At 40.3% G+C, this 19651-nt stretch overlaps 1 protein-coding gene across 6 annotated transcripts in view; it reads right to left on the bottom strand.

Annotated features, from left to right (window-relative positions):
* RNF13 (ring finger protein 13) overlaps window positions 1–11346 on the bottom strand; it is a 127357-nt gene extending 116011 nt beyond the window's left edge. For all 6 annotated transcript variants that reach the window (XM_086388841.1, XM_086388701.1, XM_086388871.1 and 3 more), the window contains exon 1: window positions 11213–11346. The gene's annotated coding sequence lies outside the window, so the exon portion shown is untranslated. The remainder of the gene's footprint in view (window positions 1–11212) is intronic.
* Between the last annotated feature and the right edge of the window lie 8305 nt (window positions 11347–19651).

Raw genomic sequence — 19651 nt, 5'->3', positions numbered from 1 at the left:
CCACTCCTGTTTTCTTGCCTGTATACTGAATACTCCTGTATTTCCACGGATAGAGGGGCTAGTGGGCTACAGTCCATGGGCTCGCAAGAAAAATCAGACACAACTCAGTGGCTAAACAACAACAACCATTCCAACCTTATTTTTATTATTCATGGATTTCTGAATTAGATTTAAAGATAAATATGGTTTATCCCTAAGGCTTTCTCCATAACATCAGAATTCAGTTGCAAAAAAATTAACTTTAAAAATAAATATCCCCACCTTTCTCCAAGCTTAAAGAAAATAAAATATTCTTATCTATATTATAATGACCAAGGGTATGTAATCTGATACCAGGAATGCAAAAGTGTAAGTAGATAATCATTCAACACTATGCTAAAAGGACATCCCATACTATTAATATTCACAATAATCATACATCATTGAGATTAAAATTCTTTAGTGTTCCACTTCCCACTTTCTTATTTACCTATGTGATCCAGTTTATAAAGTTAAAAAAGAAGGTGAATGACCATTAAAAGAAATTAATGCTACACACAAAAATTAGTCATGCTTCTATATATCAGCAATGAATAATCCAAAAGAAAACAATTGTATTTATAAAGGTATCTGAAAGAATAAAATACCCAGGAATAAATTTAATAAGGAAGTGAAAGACTTGTACACAGAAAACCACAAAACATTGCTGAATGAAATCAAAGACCTAAATAAATGGAAAGATAACCCGTGTACTATAAGACTAAATATTGTTGAGGCGTTCCCTGGTGGCCCAGTGGCTAGGATTCCAGGCTTTTACTGCTGTGGTCCACATTCTATCCCTGGTGAGGGAACTGAGACCCTGCAAGCCACATGGTGTGACCAAAAAAAAAAAGACTACATATTGCTAAGATGGCGATACTACCCAAACCAATCTACAGATTTAATACATTCCTTATCAAAATTCCAACAGCCTTTTTAACGCAGACATGGTTAAGTCAATCGTCAAATTCATATGAAACCACAAGGGGCCCTGAATAGTTCAAAGTAAATTTGAAAAAGAAGTACAAAGCTAGAGGACTCACACGTCCCAATTTTAAAATCTTACTATAAAGCCATAATCAAAACAATGTGGCATGGGCATAAGGATAGACATATAGACCAAAGGAACAGAATTGAGAGTCCAAAAATAAATCCATAGTTCTATGGCCTAAAAGATTGGCAATAAAGGTGCCAAGATCATTCAACAAGGGAATAACAACACTTTCTTCAACAAGTGGTACTGGAACAACTGGATAGTCACATGCAAAACAATGAAGCTGTAACCCTAAATTCACAATATGCAAAATTTAACTCAAAATAATTAATGACCTAAATGTAAGAGCAAAAATGATAAAACTCGTAGAAGAAAATAAAGGAGTAAATCTCCATGATCTTGGATTCCACAATGGATTCTTAAATATGACACCAAAAGTATAAGAAACAAAATAAATTGAGCTTGATCAAAATTTAAAACTTTCATGCATCAAAGGATATTAATGAGAAAATGAAAAGCCCACAAAATGGAAGAAAATACTTGCAAATCATACATCTGATAGGATCTAGTATTCAGAATACATAAAACATAACAATAACAAAAAAACAAAGAATGCAACTAATACATGGGCAAAAAATTAGAATAGACATTTCTCCAAAGAAGACACACAAATGGCCAAACAAGCACATAAAAAGATGCTCACCATCATCAGTCCTTAGGGAAATGTGAATCAAAACCACAGTGAGATACTGCCTCACATTCACACAGAGAGCAATCAGTTCAGTTCAGTCACTCAGTCGTGTCCGACTCTCTGCGACCACACAGACTGCAGCACCCCAGGCCTCCCTGTCCATCACCAACTCCCAGAGTTTACCCAAACTCATGTCCATTACTTGATGATGCCATCCAACCATCTCATCCTCTGTTGTCCCCTTCTCCTCCTGCCTTCAATCTTTCCCAACATCAGGGTCTTTTCAAATGAGTCAGCTCTTCGTATCAGGTGGCCAAATTATTGGTGGTTCAGCTTCAACATCAGTCCTTCCAATGAACACTCAGAACTGATCTCCTTTAGGATGGAGTGGTTGGATCTTCTTGCAGTCCAAGGGACTCGTAAGAGTCTTCTCCAACACCTCAGTTAAAAAGCATCAATTCTTCAGCACTCAGCTTTCTTTACAGTCCAACTCTCACATCCATACAAGACTATTGGAAAAAGCATAGCCTTGATGAGACGGACCTTTGTTGGCAAAGTAATGTCTCTGCTTTTCAATATGCTATCTAGGTTGGTCATAACTTTCCTTCCAAGGAGTAAGTGTCTTTTAATTTCATGGCTGCAGTCCTCATCTGCAGTGATTTTGGAGCCCAAAAAAATAAAGTCTGACACTGTGTCCACTGTTTCCCCCTCTATTTGCCATGAAGTGATGGGACCGCATGCCATGATCTTCGTTTTCTGAATGTTGAGTTTGAAGCCAACTTTCTCACTCTTCTCTTTCACTTTCATCAAGAGGCTCTTTAGTTCTTCTTCACTTTCTGCCATAAATAAGGGTGATGTCATCTGCATATCTGAGGTTATTGATATTTCTTCCAGCAATCTTGATTCCAGCTGTGCTTCATCCAGCCCAGTGTTTCTCATGATGTACTCTGCATATAAGTTAAATAAGCAGGGTGACAATATACAGCCTTGACGTACTCCTTTCCCAATTTGGAACCAGTCTGTTGTTCCATGTCCAGTTCTAACTGTTGCTTCCTGACCTGCATACAGATTTCTCAAGAGGCAGGTCAGGTGGTCTGGTATTCCCATCTCTTTCAGAATTTTCCACAGTTTATTGTGATCCACACAGTCAAAGGCTTTGGCATAGTCAATAAAACAGAAATAGATGTTCTTCTGGAATTCTCTTGCTTTTTCCATGATCCAGAGGATGTTGGCAATTTGATCTCTGGTTCCTCTGCCTTTTCTAAAACAAGCTTGAACATCAGGAAGTTCACAGTTCACGTATTGCTGAAGCCTGGCTTGGAGAATTTTGAGCTTGCTCAAAATTGTGTGAGATGAGTACAACTGTGCAGCAGTTTGAGCATTCTTTGGCATTACCTTTCTTAGGGACTGGAATGAAAACTGACCTTTTCCAGTCCTGTGGCCACTGCTGAGTTTTCCAAATTTACTGGCATGTCGAGTGCAGCACTTTCACAGCATCATCTTTTAGGATTTGAAATAGCTCAACTGGAATTCCATCACCTCCACTAGCTTTGCTCGCAGTGATGCCTCCTAAGGCCCACTTGACTTCACATTCCAGGATGTCTGGCTCTAGGTGAGAGGTCACACCATTGTGATTATCTGGGTTGTGAAGATCTTTTTTGTACAGTTCTTCTGTGTATTCTTGCCACCTCTTCTTAATATCTTCTGCTTCTGTTAGGTCCATACCATTTCTGTCCTTTATTGAGCCCATCTGTGCATGAAATGTTCCCCTTCGTGTCTCTAATTTTCTTGAAGAGATCTCTAGTCTTTCCCATTCTATTGTGTTTTTTTTTTTCCCATTCTATTGTTTTCCTTTATTTCTTTGCATTTATTGCTGAGGAAGGCTTTCTTATCTCTCCTTGCTATTCTTTGGAACTCTGCATTCAAATGGGTAGCAATAGCACTAATTTTTTTTTTTAACTGGGAAAGAACAAGTGTTGATGACAATGAAGAGAAACTGGAACCCTCATACGTTGCTGGTAGGAATGTAAAATGGTTCAGTCACTATGGAAAATAGTTTAGCAAGACCTCAAAAGGCTAAACATAGGATCACCAGATGATCCAGCAATTCCATTCCTTACATATACCCAGAAAAAATGAAAACTAGTTCTCAGACAAACTGTTGTAAATGAATGTTCATGGCAACAATATTCACAATAGTCAACAGATGCAAAGAACCCAAATGTCCTTCAACAGATGCTGTATATATACAATAAAATAATTAAGCTGTAAAAAGGAAAGATTCATACATACAGCAATGTAGCTTGCAACAACCTTGCAGAACCTTGAAAACATTATGCTAAGTGAAAGAAGCCAGACACTAAACCATACATATTGTATGGTTCTATTTATATAAGATTTCCAGAATAAATGAGATCTCCAGTAAATCCATAGAGACAGCAAACTGGTGCTGCCAGGGGCTGGTGGCAGCAGAGAATGGGTACAAGGTTTTAACTTCTAGTAATAAAAATGTTAGATAGAGAGTGGTGGTTGTACAACACTGTGATTTACTAAGTACCACCCAATTATTAACTTTAAAATTGTTAATTTTATGTTGTATGAACTTCACTTCAAAAAATGTTAAGCGATTAGTATTTATAATACTTGTTATATAAACGTATAACTTACAAGCACAATTCTTTTTTGAAGGTCAAATATGTAAATTACAAGGACAGTGATTAGACAAATTATTCTTCAATGAGGTGTTTTACACCTAAGCAAAGCAGAAATTCAACTCCTACTATCTTATGACTTGATTTAGAAATATTTACCTATCAATCAGGTGGGATTATTTTTCCCTGAAGATACATTCCCTCTAAAAGTTTAACTGGATATCCTGATCATTAGAAAATGAGCCCAAACTACAGTCATATTCAATCTAACTTTGACAAAATTTTCTAGCCCCTTAGAAATAACCAAATAAGTCAAATTCTTACCTGACCAGAAGCTCTCTCATTTCAATAAGCAGAATACCTTTAATTTTCAGCTGTCTTCTCAATTTACATTAATGTGGCTATGGACATGAATAAGTTTTAATGTCCGAATATTTTAAGGTTACTGATACCCTAAAACCACACAATTAACATTGTTCCTCAGCATAAAAGACAGAGTTCCTCAAATAGGGTTTATACCACTGAAATAACTGGAAGCAAGATAAATATCTTCCCCATGGATCATTCTCTTAAAAGGAATATAAAAATAGATATAAAGATGCCTGATCACATTACTCCCTGCCTAAAATTCCTTAACAGATTAAACAACTTTTAGAATAAAGTTGAAAACTATAAAGTTCATGAACTGCTCCAGTTTTGTCCCTTGCCATTCCTCCTCAGTCTCCTCTAACCTCTAACTGTCTGAACTTTCTCTTCTCTCAGACTCTCCTTATGTGCCTTCTCTGGGCCACCTCGGTATAATGAAACATTTAATTTGTTCATCACTCCTTGAAGTTAGGGACTATGTGGTTTCAGATTTGAGATACTTAGCACCTAGCACAGTAATCAAAGGCCATTGTAAAACTAAAGTATGAACAACTAGTAACATCCTTTACTGGGGTCTAAAATATTATGGCTTATTTTTCCTTCATAATGGCAAGAGGGGAAACTACATGTTAGGCTATATTTTGCCTTGTTTTTTAAAATTACAATGTAGTCTTCTTAGGAAATAACATCAGATAGGTAGCATTAGTTTTGCAGACATCCTTTTTAAACATCTAGTTTGTTAACTAAAAGCATAAATTCAGTCTGATTATTATTCAATGGAAGTTCATGATTGGCTCTGTTTTATCAATATTAGTAAAGTGAAATGATAGAAGACATTTTGTAAGTCTTAAAAGCAGACTTTTTTAAGTGGAAAATTCAAAGTGCTTCATTTTACAAGTGAGGAAATGAACTGAGAGGTCAAGTTATTTATGCAAAGTCACCAAGCTACTTATTGGGCAAGTTGGGGAACACCCAGATACCCAAATTCTTTTAATGGTGATGCTTTCAGCTACAATATAAATGAAAAAAATTTCACTTCAATCACTTCAAAAATTTCCACTTCAATCTCATAGGCAATGCATAAGCCAGGCAATGCAATTCACAGCACACTTGTCTTTCTTCAATCTAGTGAGCACATGGGTCCCTTAATATTTGTTACACTCAACTGATTCCTCTCTCTTTAAGATCCGGCCCTTGCCTTAACACAACTTCCTTCTCCCCATCATAAATATTTAATGAGTACCTACATTTGCTGAGTATTAAATACATTAAAGTCATTTCATTAGGAAAAGGGGAAATGGGGAGACATGCATGAGTCAGAATGATGCAGTCCCTTCCTTTAAAGTGCTCTACAAAATTAGTTACAATCTGCTACAGTACTCGTACTTTGTTCAGAATCATGACTTTATATTAAACACAGAATACAAGAAAAATCTAATTACTTTCAACTATTAAAATTAACCTTATTTTAAAATAAGCTCCATGAGGACAAGGATTTTTTATTTTTAAATTTATTTTTGGTTCACTAACATACTCCGCATGCCTAGAACACCACCTGATATAAAAAATACCTCAATATTTGTTGAGTGAATGATTGTGATAGAAAAATTCGTAAGTAGTGGAGTCCAAGTAATGTTTCCACCAATGGAGTAACAGATCATGCAAACCTTCCTTGTCTTAATGCTTATGCCTAATGACCAATTTTTTATTTGATTGGCCAGCTACTTGGGCCTTGCATTACAGGAAACTGAAAACAGTTCAGAGATCAGTAAATTACTATACTGCTTAATTTAGTATCATGCCACTACCTAACTGCACCAAACTCTAGAAAATCTGCCAAGAAAGGAAACCACAGGCCATTCTACTTAGATCTGAGCCCTTTTTGAAGTATGCTGCTGCTGCTGCTGCTAAGTCACTTCAGTCGTGTCCCACTCTGTGCGACCCCATAGAAGGTAGCCCACCAGGCTCCTCCATCCCTGGGATTCTTCAGGCAAGAATACTGGAGTGGGTTGCCATTTCCTTCTCCAATGCGTGCATGCATGTTAAGTCGCTTCAGTCGTGTCTGACTCTGTCTGACTCTGTGCGACCCCATGGACAGCAGCCCACCAGTCTCCTCCGTCCACAGGATTCTCCAGGCAAGAATACTGGAGTGGGTTGCCACTTCCTTCTCCATTTTTGACGTGTAAAGGGCCTCTAGGCGTGTTTCTTCCTTGCAACAGGACAGAACTGGTGTTATCATCATCTTACAAAATAAGGAAACTGAAGCCAGAGAATGGGTTCAAAAATTCACAGAATTGCTAGACTTCCTACCACACCAGGCAGCCTTCTCTCATCCTCTGAGCTGCTTCTCCCAGTCTCAGCTTAAGTAGAATACAATCTCTCTAGATTCCCTCTTCATTGCTGACCCATAACAAGCACATAGATTCTCTGATTTTAAAGGTTTTGCTATTAATCAATTCAGGGTAACAAAGAGGGGATGACACAAAATAAGAAATCTGGAGATGTTACAATGCAACATACAACACGTGTGTATAAGTGTCTGGTACTATATAAAAATCACAGCATCTTTCCAAATTATTAATGTGAGAATCCCTAGTCTTCAATTTACTGGCTCTCTTTTGAAATAATAAATGAGAGCCTTGCTAATTTTCCAAAAATTTCCCTCCCCACTACCTTACCCCTATCGTCCCAGGACGCATAAAAACATTACAGGGGAAAAGAGTAGGTAGAACTCTATCTAAAGTGAGAAATCTGCATTTCTGAGGGTCTTCTGGAGTCACATCCCTCCTGTGAAACTGACCCACAGGGGGACTGTGGCTTTAGACAACTTCCTCACAAAGTGAGCAACTGGTCTCTTCTCTTTTTATGAAGTACACAGAGCTCCCATGTTCCATTTTACATTTCCAAACATCTGAACTAATCCTCAGCTCCAAAGCCAAAGACTGTATCATGAATTCTTCTCCTAAATCCCCTTACACCATCAACATCTGTTCATCATAATACGCTCCCCAAAAATAAGGCCCATACTTCTGTGGATTCCCAGGGTCACTTAACATTCTCAACCCAAACCCTTCACAACAACCCCACCATTATCACTTCCTGCCTCAACCACTGTTATTAAACTCCGGGGTATTCCTACCTCCAGGCTTCCATTCCTTCGCTGGACTTTGTTCCAGACTAGTATCTATAAAGAGGGATTCTTCCTCTTTATAGAATCAAGTACAAAATCCTTAACCTGGCTCCTTTAAGGATTCCTGTAAACTCTATCCATCTATCTTTATACCAGCCTGTTCCTTAAACATACTACCTTGACAAATGTTCTCTGCTTTCCTACTTCTATACCTTTGCTTCAGCAGTGTCCTTAGGTGAAATTCTTTCTTCTATCGTCCTCCAGTTGCTAACAATCTTTCAAATGGCCACATCCTCAATATGAAAGGAAAAGGCTGAGGCATATGATTTACTGAACACATTCTCTGTCTAGAACTTTACAAATTATCCTTACCCCACAAAAACATAATGGCTTAATAATATATTTTTGAGGAAGGAGCTGAGGAAACCAAGGATCAAAAGAGCTTACCCAAAGTCATCCAAATTAGCAAGAATCCAAAATAACTCCTCAGCATTTTGTATTTTTTAATAAAACATTATACAAGACAGGCTTTACAATCAGAATGCCTAGATTCAAATTTCAGTTACTCCACTAACAACCTGTGTGAACTCAGAAAGTTATGTATTTTCGATGCCTTCATTTCCCTATCTATAAAAAGAGAATCACAAATATTAAGTGCTTAGAATTGTCTGCCTGTAGTAAACAATGTTAGCTATTATGACTGTGATTGTTATCTATGTACTATAATACATAAACTGACAATACTGATTATACGTTCTCATTGTTCCTAAATTAGCTTTTATGTAATGTAAAAGGATTATGAAAACTAGCATTTTTGGTAAATGCTCAATAAATATTTGTAGAATACATGAATTTTGAAACAATGATTATCCACCATGACCTAATTAAAAGAAATGTCTATTAATTCTATTTCTTCTTTTGAAAAAACTAACAATCCTTAGTTCTTCCCTTTTTTATGTCATGTGAAATTACCATATGCAATGCCATATGGCAGTAATATGTCAAATGGTACAAAACACTACTTTGATCCAAACTCATTTTGACTTCTGCTAAACATTCCCAGATTTCAAAATGTCCAAAACCACACTTTTTACTTAAACATCAACCATTTTTAGGTCATACCAACATGAAATAAGCACACCATGATATTTGACCATGCTATTTCACATATCTTTATGGCAAAAACTATAAACCATAAAATGCCTTCCTATCCAATTTTGTTCAAAGACACAAACCTATCATACCCTTAGTCTTGCCCTTACTTTGCTAAAATTAGTGCCTAGAAAACTTTTGATAAATCTATGTTACTCTGGGATGCAGAAAAACATCAAAGGAAGGGTGATGAATGCCGTAACAGTTAGGCCCCTGCAAAATGCCTACAAGAAATGAGCTTTAAACAAGGATAGATGAGAACTTACTCCCAATCCTTCAATATTAAACGCTGCAAATTAACATTTTTGTCCACATCATTTACTGTTATACACGGAGACACGAAGCTTGCTGGCTTCAAACAAAGGCAGGGGTAAAAAATATATATTATTAAAACAGTAGTTGTCATTCCTTACAGAGAGAATTAACTGCGCTTCTAGCCAACATTTCCAAAAAATAACAACAACAAAAACAACTACTTTGAGGCTTAACTATGTAACAGACATATTTTATATCAATTAATTCTTATAATTCTTCCCTTATTCACAAATCATGTCACAGAATTAGTAAATGGCAGAGCTGAAGGCTGAACCCAGTCTGACTCCCAAATTTGGGATCCAGTGTTTTGCCACAATCCACAATAATACGGTATACATTTACATCTTCCTCTTCACATTCATACATTTTTTAAAACCTGAAACAAAAGCTTCATGAAATAATATTTACTCTTACTCTATAGGATGTCCTATGCTATTTGTTTTTTTCTAACATTAATGTCAATGCACTAAATTGATTTCAAAATTCCCATGAGCCCTGCACTACACTTGTTACTGTCGTTGAGTCTCACCTGACTCGTTGGGACCCCATGGACTAGAGCCCGCCAGGCTCCTCTGTCCACGGGATTTCCCAGGCAAGAATACTGGAGTGGGTTGCCATTCCCTCCTCCAGGGGATCTTCCCCATCCAGGGATCGAACCCGCGACTCCTTCACTGGCAGGAGGATTCTTTACCACTGAGTCACCAGAGACGCCCACTACATTTCTTATCTACTATTTAAAGTTCTTTTAAACTGCTACCATAGAGTTGGGGAACTAAGATCCCACATGCTGTTCAATCAAAAGTACAAAAACAAACAAAAAACCTGCTACTACTGCCCAGTTTTGTTACTCCAAAATGAAGCTAATCTCATAGACCCATTAAAATGTATCCCTAAAAAGATTAAATCCTTGAAAAGCCCTTCCTTAAACCCTGAATTGATGTATCTCTAACTAGAACTCTCCGACAGCACACCCATCTTATTTATTTACATTGTATCAAATACTGCAGATGTTCTCCTTGGAGAACAACAGATCATTGTGGAAAGGAATGCATGAGTTTTCCCTGTTCCTGCAGCATCACTGAGGAACACTTGTCAGGCTAGTTTGGGGTAACAACAAAGAACCTAAGCAGCTGCCCACGGTGCTGAAACTGAAGATTAAACGATGGTTTTGGAAATCTACTATTGCCAAATTAGGACAAAATAGAGGAATTTACCCAAAAGCGGACAGAGAACACTCAGTGACTGCCACCAAATATGCATGAGTGATTCTGGGATCGCTTGGCTTCGGTGTTTGCCCTCTCCCTCTCTGAGATAAAGTCCTGTCATCAGTGCGGGTCAACTCAATAAGCGTCCCGGCAGAGCTGCCAACTTTAGGGGGCAGGGACGTGGTTATCTGTCCCTAGCAGAATCACATCCCACCTTCTATCGAGCTTCCGGGGTGGGGGTGGGGGTGGCAGGAAGGTTAGAAAGAAAAGAGGCGACTGCCCTCTTTTTTTGCCAAAGATTAAAGCCTTCCCACAACTAAATTCAAGTGACTTCGCCCGGGGACGCCCGGAAAGAGACGACTTCCAGACAGCTTCCCAGGCTCAAGACACCTCAAGAGCGGAATGCAAGAAGCAAAACAGATAACCCAACAACTTTAGATACACACAAACTCATGGCGCAGGAATGCATGGGAGACTCGGCCTCTGAGCGCAGCGTTTTTTATTTTATCTTCTACAAAACAAAACAAAACTAAACTAATTTCCTCCGCACCCAACCTGAGGAGCAGCCAAGAGCACGGCGGCGGGGCCGCCTCGGAGCTTCAGGGCGGGCGAGGGGGTGTGTTCTCCCCGGCAGGCCCCACGGGGGGGAAACCTGCAGTCCGGCCGTCGAGACGCAGGAGAGGCTCTTACCTGGAAGCTGACCTTGCAACACAAACAGGCAACCAGCCGCGTCGCTGCAGAAGTCTCTACCCCGACTTCATGACTGAATCTCCGCACCGACCCCCACAGCCTAGAGTCAGAGCGCGTACGACAACACCGAAGGCGAGGCGGAAGTCCCGCCCCTTGCTCCTCATTGGCCCACACCCGAAGGTAGAGGAAAGCCATTGGGCCATAGAGCTGCTCGCTAAGGCTCCTTCCCACTCTCTCGCCGAGTCTAGTTGCTTGCTCGGGTCCAGCTCGGAGAGATGCCTAGTGCGCGGAGTCGCGTTCTTGGCCTCGTGACCGTTCCTCTCTGGAATGAAAGGGCAGGACAGGGTGGGGCTGGCTTGCGGAGCGAGGCAGAAGGATCTACTTTTGGCGGGGAAAGGGGTAGCATGGCCGAGGGGATTGGCTATGGAATCCTCCAGCGTCCCCGCAGGAGTGGAGGCCGTGGGTCAGGAGGGGATCGGACCGAGCGGCCAGAGCTGGCTGGCCTAGTCCGTTCGGGCTGTTTGGGCCGAAGGAGCCCGAGACCCAGCTGGCGGGCTCCCCCCTGGGCGGGCCTGCTCTGGAGCCATCGCGACTCTTTCCTGTGCCGCACTCACCGGACCAGTGGAGGAGGCGAGGACGAGGCCTTATCCCTTCTGCACCATGTCCAGGCCGAGATCTAGAAAGATGGAACCAAGGCCAGCGCCTTAGAGTCCCGGTCGCCTTGTTAGAGGAGCAAGCAGCCCTTGGGCTGAACACTAGTCCCCCGATGCCAGAGTGGAAACCGTGCTGACGTCTGCGCTTTGGGTCTGACACGCGCCATCCCCGAGACTCAACAAAAGTCAAACCGTGTGATTAAACCCTAGGTCAGCCTTTTAAAACCCTTCTTTCCTTTAATGAACAACAACAACAAAAATGTTGCCTTCTGATAAGACTTCCTTGCCCCAAGTACTCCGGTTTTAAACCAAGCTACTTTTAACTTGAATTATCCGGATTGAAACATCCAACATCCACGCTGATGAGCCAGTTAACAACTAGACACTGTAAAGAGGTTAACTGCAAGGGCTTACTGCAACGATTGCAAAGAGTTATGATCTAGAATGCCAGGGATTCTGGCTCTGCTTCTGCTTCAAAATAAGGCGCCTCTAAGAGCCAGTGACAGTCTTCACTTCCTTCAACCTCACTTTTAGAAAAAGGAGAGCCGAGAGGGAGTTATGCCCTGGAGCACCTGCAGAATACCCTTGGCTGCAGCTTGTTACCTGGATTGCTCTGGGGAGACCTGAGGAACAGGAGGACTCCCTGTTGTGTATCCTTTTGTGCCTTTCAACTTTTGTACCTTTTGAGTAATACCCACTCAAAATTTAAATCCAAAAAATCTGAATCAAGTTGCAATAAAATAAAGGTCATCAAAGGTACTTTCCTCTTCAGTGTATACATTGACTATACATTCTATATATTCTTAGATTCTCATCAGTTGTAAAGACATTCAATACTTAATAAACAGTCCTGCCTCTAAGAAAGTCATAAGGAAAAGTCAGAATGGGGAATAGTATTATGAAGGCTAGTGTAATAGGTGTAAGTATAGTTAGAATATCCCTGTAAGCATTTTTTCATCAAATTATCTCAATCTGGCTTTATATTAAATCAGAGATTCCTTGCATGACATCAAAGAAAAGTAAAAAATAATAATGCCCACATTTTACAGGTTAAAAAGAATAGCTTTGTTCATTCTTTAAATAAAGACACACTGGGGGATTTCCCTGATGGTCCAGTGGCTAAGACTCTGCACTCCCTTTGTTGGGGGCTGGGGTCTGATCCCTGGTCAGGGAACTAGATCCCACATGCCACAGCTTAGGCCTAATGCAGCCAAATAAATCTTTTTTAAAAATAAAGACACACTGGATACAGAACATTTTAATCTGACTTTATTGTGCTCTTCAAATCACAATAGATATAGTTCTTTCAGTTACAAACAAGGTAATGTGTTATTCTGCAATTAGATGAATTGTGCTACATCCTGCAAAAGCATTTATTCTCCCCACTGTGTTGAATGAAGGCAAACTGGAAGAAAATAGATTGGGAAAATGTACTAATTTGTTTAAGTAGGTTAGACAGTAAGGTTGATAAACATCTTAATTATGGTTTTCCAGAGCATGAAGGGTTAATGTGGCACCTGATATTAATAGCCACTAATTATCTCCTTACATAGACAAAAGTCAGACACTGACAGCTTTTTATTGTTTATATCCTCCTAAAAGTACAAATAGCATATAAAATTGTAGAATTTCCTAACTCCAGTATACTGTATGGAGAAGGAAATGGCAACCCACTCTAGTATTCTTGCCTAGAGAATCCCGTGGACAGAGGAGCCTCTCAGGCTACAGACCATGGGGTCACAAAGAGTCAGACACAGCTTAGTGACTAGACAAAATATAGTGTAAAACAGCAACAACTAAAAAAAAAGATACCAAACAACCTAATTGTCTAAAATGATTTAGAAGTAGTTTTTCCTAAATAATGAAAATAATGCAGGCAGTTTCTTTAATCACTAAGATCAACTAGAGACATTAAAATTACTCTAATTGTTATTATGTTTAGAATCAGAAAAAAAGTAATTTTTGATTCAGGTAAAACGATTTTTGAAAAGAAGAAAGTAAAATTATTACTGTGATAGAAGAAGGATTAGAATCCATTGTTAATGTTGTTGTTCATTAGCTAAGTCATGTGACCCCATGGACTGTAGCCTGCCAGGCTCCTCTGTCCAAGGGATTTCCCAGGCAAGAATACTGAAATGGCTTGCCATTCCCTCCTCCAGGGGATCTTCCCCACCCAGGGATTGAACCAGAGTCTCCTGCCTTGGTAGGTGGATTCTTTACCACTGAGCAACCTGGGAAGTCCATAAAGCATCCATAGGAATCCATATATTCATGGAATACCCACATTTGAAAAAGTACTAAACAGGACTTCTAAAAACAGCTTTAGGAAATTTTTAGCCAAAGATTAGAAAGTCTCCCATTTCTTTACCAAATTCTAAACTAATTAATAAGTTAATCTTATAAATGAAGAAAAGTTCAGAACACACACACAAACAGGTATTAAAAGGTATTTCAATAAGTTTATTTTCAAGGATTTAAGAAAGGTCAGACCCCAAAATGTTCTATTTAAATCTAAATGCCTTAAAAAATGATCTGGTCATTGTTTCCCTTAAGATGAGTTGCAGATGACTGACATACAATTTCAACTTTTCCTTTCTTAGTTGGGTCATTGAGAAGCAGTCTTCCTTCATTTGCTAAAAAAATTATCACAAAAATCAGCACACAAAAATTCAGATGACATAATGTAATATAAAGATGTAAGAACTCAGGTATATGGATCAAGATAGTCATTTTGGGAAACGATTTGGCATTATCTGAAAAGACTGGAAAGTAATATTTTCTATGACACAACAATTCCTATCTAGGTGTCCCTAAAGAAGCACAAAATAAATTCATAATAGGTTCATTGTGGGGAAATTTAAAGAAAAAAAATAGACATTCTTAAATAAACAGAAAAATGAAATGCCAAGGAATGGCAGCTGGCTTCTCAATAGGCACACAAGAAGCCAGGAGTCAGTGAAATAATATCCTCCAATACTAAAATAAATAGTTAACAATTATCAACCTAGAATTTATTGTGTCCAGTTAAGCCATCGTTTAAAAATGAGGGCAGAGGCTTCCCTGGTGACTCAGTGGTAAAAAATCTGCCTATCAATGCAGGAGACATGGGTTCGATCCCTGATCTGGAAGATTCCATATGCCACGAGGTCACTAAGCCTGTGCGCCACAACTACTGAAGCCTGCACTCTAGAGCCTATGCTCTAGAAAAGAAACCACTGAAATTAGCCCACGCATTGCAAATTGAGAGTAGCCTCTGCTCACTGCAACTAGAGAAGATCCCATGCAGCAATGAAGACCCAGCACAGCCAAAAATAAACAAAATTATAATAAATAAATACCCCTTTTTTAAAAACTGAACAAAGACAATACAGGTAAAAAAAAATCATAGGCTAATCTCACTTTGAATGAATATTGCTAAAATCCCAAATAAAACTAGCAAAGCTTTAAAAATAAATACTATGACCAAAAAATGTTGAATTTAAGATAACATAAAATTGATTGGTACGATTCACCACATTAATATATCTAAACTGAAAAGTTTATCTTAATATATGCAAAACAATCATTTGAGAATTAAAGGAGGGACCTATATTGTACAAAATTGTCAAAGAAACTTTCTGAAAACCTGACATAAGTCAAAATTTAAGGAACAGAACTTCACAGGAACCAATTCTGATCAGTTTAAGTTAAAAAAAGGCAATTTACTTGAAGAATATGACAATACTTACAGGATTAAAGGGATGCCTGAAGTATAGTCTTGTAAAGATCAATAACCAGTGGCTCTAATTGTCCCGCTGAATCAATATTGTCGTCCTGGCAGTACTGCTGCTGCTGCTGCTAAGTCGCTTCAGTCGTGTCCGACTCTGTGCGACCCCATAGACGGCAGCCCACCAGGCTTCCCCGTCCCTGGGATTCTCCAGGCAAGAACACTGGAGTGGGTTGCCATTTCCTTCTCCAATGCATCAAAGTGAAAAGTGAAAGTGAAGTCGCTCAGTCACGTCTAACTCTTAGCGACCCCATGGACTGCAGCCTACCAGGCTCCTCCGTCCATGGGATTCTCCAGGCAAGAGTACTGGAGTGGGGTGCCACTGCCTTCTCCAGGCAGTACTACTCCAGCCATTTTCATCATGCTGCTCACAATTCAAACTCCAATTGCTTGAATTGTATTTCCACTGGCTTATCCTGAGGCACATGTTCATCCCTTGATGCCTTAATTAACTGTTTCATGAGATCACACACCACAGGAGAGAAGTAAGGAAATTGGGATGATGTCATCAGAAAAAGAATAAATCCCAGTAAGGTCACCTAGAAAGCATATTCAAAGGCCCTGAGGCTGGAGCAAGTCTAGCATAATGGAGGGTAAGGGAACCACTGGGGCTGGAATTTAAGTGAGGGAAGGGATGGGAGGTAAAAGAAGAGGTTTAATTGGACACTACTATTCAAGGCGGAGAAGGCAATGGCATCCCACTCCAGTACTCTTGCCTGGAAAATCGCATGGACGGAGGAGCCTGGTAGGCTGCAGTCCATGGGGCGGCTAAGAGTCGGACACAACTGAGCGACTTCACTTTCACTTTTCACTTTCATGCACTGGAGAAGGAAATGGCAACCCACTCCAGTGTTCTTGCCTGGAGAATCCCAGGGACGGGGGGACCTGGTGGGCTGCCGTCTATGGGGTCACACAGAGTCAGACACGACTGAGGTGACTTAGTAGCAGTAGCAGTAGCATTCAAGGCGAGCTTCTTGACTAGCCAAATCAGCCTCATCTGGGAGCTTGTTAGAAATCTCAGTTCTCAGGCCCAGGCAGAGAATCAGATTTTTCTGGGAGTCAGGCCTAGGGATCTGTGTTTTGACTTCAAGTGATTCTTTAAAATGCTTACATTTGAAAATCACTGATGTGGAGGTCTGTAGAGCATAATAAAGGTCCCAGTTTTTCAGTTGTTGTCTTTTGTTTGTTTGTTTGCAGGGGGAGGGGGTAGGAGGGGAGAGTCGACCACACCATGCATCTTGCAGGACCTTAGCTCCCCAGCCAGGGATTGAACCCGGGTCTAAGGCCATGAAAGTGCCAAGTCCTAACCACTGGACTGCCAGGGAATTCTCAAAAGGTTCCAGTTCTATCATTAAGGCAGTTAGGAATTTCAAGCCAAGAAATGACATGATCTAATTTGCATTTCAAGAGAACCACCTTGCAACTATGTAGGAAAGAGACTGAAGAAAGACATGAGTGGAAACAAGAAGGCCAGTCAGGGGGTTGCCGCAATAATCCAAGAAGAAAATAATGGGCAGGACCAAAGTTGTGGCAGTAGAGATGGAAAGAAGTCAGAGTGAAGATATATTTTGGAGTTTAAATAATGAGGATTTGATGATGGGTGTGGAAGCTGAGAGAAAAAGGGAAAACGATGACTGCCAGGTTTCTGATTTGAGCAGCTGCGTGACTGGTGGTACCATTTATGACACAGAGAAAACTGGGTGATAAAGAGAAAAAATCGGAGAGGAAAAAGCACACATTCATTTTTGTATATATTAAGACCGACATATCTAAATGGAGATGTCCAGGAGGCATCTGAATGTAAAGTGGGGGATAATAACAGCAGATATAAATTTAGGAATCTTCATTGTAAAAGTAGCATTAAATACATAGGAGTGTTATGAAATCATTTACAGGCAGCCTCCTTTGCAGTACTTTAAAAAAAACAACTAAACTAATATTTTCCATCTACATGTTATATCCTGAGAATCCTTGGCTCATGTCCCCCAGTTTTTTCCATATGGAACCCTTTCAATGAAATCCTCAATTCATGCACTAATTATTTTCCTTAGACTCAGAAGAGTCGATACTGGAGATTTCATTGTCAGCCACTGACACCTCATATTTCACAAATTCTCCCCTCCCCTGCCACTCTCTTGCAAACTGCAAGATCAAATACATTTTTCAGGCAGAAAAGGATACTCTACAGAAGAGAAAATACAACAGAAAAGATGAGAACACAGATCTGAGACAGCACTGTCCTCATCTGTGGAGCTTGGATGAAAATGTCAAAGTTTTCTCCACAATTTAGACACAGAACAGGAGACAAAACAATATCATGTGCCAGCAGAAGGGGAGAGACAGGCATGATACCCTTGATTTTACTAAATGGGGCAGCAGTTAAAGTTAGAATTTAATTTAAAATTCTGTCATGATATAAAACACTCCAACTAACACAATGGTACTTAAACAGTACTTTAATTAGCCTACTGTTTGTTCTGTTTCAGTTGACAATACGCTGTTATATAATTGCTATTTCCTCCAATACTGCTTGTTTTCCCAGATTGTAGATTTCTTTTCTGTTCACTGCTTGTTATTTCCTGTTTCACGCATGAATTTATTCCAGCCATCAATCACACAATTTCACTTCCTTGATAGAGGCTTAGCATCTGGTGACGAGCTCTATAATCTGGAAATTCTCCCAGCTTCCATCGTGATTGTGGCTAAATCTAATCAACTTGGCAATGTAATGAAATGCATCAGCCTTTAGTTTGTTCATTTCTAAAAATAAAGATGTGGGGGAACCACTGAATTACACGTGCATGTGTTCAGATGATCCAATTAAAGCACTAGGTATGTTAGATAGTGTCTTCCCTTATGGCTCAGTTGGTAAAGATTTTGCCTGCAGTTCAGGAGACCTGGGTTCAATCCCTGGGTTGGGAAGATCCCTGGAGAAGGAAATGGCAACCCATTCCAGTATTCTTGCCTGAAAAATCCCATGGACAGAGGAGCCTGGCAGGATACAGTCCATGGGGTTGCAAAAGTTGGACACAACTTAGCAACTAAACCACCACCATGTTAGATAGTAATAATAACCAGTAAATGGGAAAAAAAGACAGATAGTACATGAGAATTGCTTGAACTGATTGCTTTTTTTAGCCGTTCTTCTTTTTTCTGGCCCTGATACACAGCATATGGGGCTTCCCAGGAAGCTCAATGGGTAAAGAATCTGCCTGCAGTGCAGGACATGCAGGAGAAGTGGGTACAATCCCTAGGACTGGAAGATCCCCTGGAGGAGGGCATGACAACCCGCTCCAGTATTCTTGCCTGGAGAATCTCATGGACAGAAGAGCCTGGCAGGCTCCAGTCCATGTAGTCGCAGAGTTGGACATGACTGAAGCAAATGAGCATGTAGGCACGCAGTGTGTGGGATCTTAATTCCCTGAAGTGAAGTGAAGTCGCTCAGTCGTGTCCAACTCTTTGCGACCCCATGGACCGTAGCCTGCCAGGCTCCTGTGTCCATGGGATTTTCCAGGCAAGAATATTGGAATGGGTTGCCATTTCCCTGATCAGGGATCAAACCTGTACCCACAGCAGTGGAAGCTTGCAGACTTAATCAGTGGACCACCAGCGAAGTCCTTGCTGCTGCTGCTGCTGCTGCTAAGTCCCGTCAGTCGTGTCCGACTCTGTGCGACCCCATAGACGGCAGCCCACCAGGTCCCCCTGTCCCTGGGATTCTCCAGGCAAGAACACTGGAGTGGGTTGCCATTTCCTTCTCCAATGCATGAAAGTGAAAAGGGAAAGTGAAGTCGCTCAGTCATGTCCGACTCTTTGCGACCCCATGGACTGCAGCCTACCAGGCTCCTCCGTCCATGAGATTTTCCAGGCAAGAGTACTGGAGTGGGGTGCCATCACCTTCTCCGAGCGAAGTCCATAGCTTTCTCCAATTTTTACTTACAGTCTTCTCTGGCTTACCTCTCTGCTACTTCATAATGACTTTACTTTTTGTTGTTGTTTTTTAATTTTTACAATGTTGTGTTG

The sequence above is a fragment of the Bos grunniens genome, chromosome 1, assembly GCF_055505025.1.
Source record: "Bos grunniens cultivar Pamir isolate PY7600 chromosome 1, Bosgru_T2T1.0, whole genome shotgun sequence".
Taxonomy (NCBI): Eukaryota; Metazoa; Chordata; class Mammalia; order Artiodactyla; family Bovidae; genus Bos; species Bos grunniens.
This window is presented reverse-complemented; position numbering and strand designations above follow the sequence as displayed.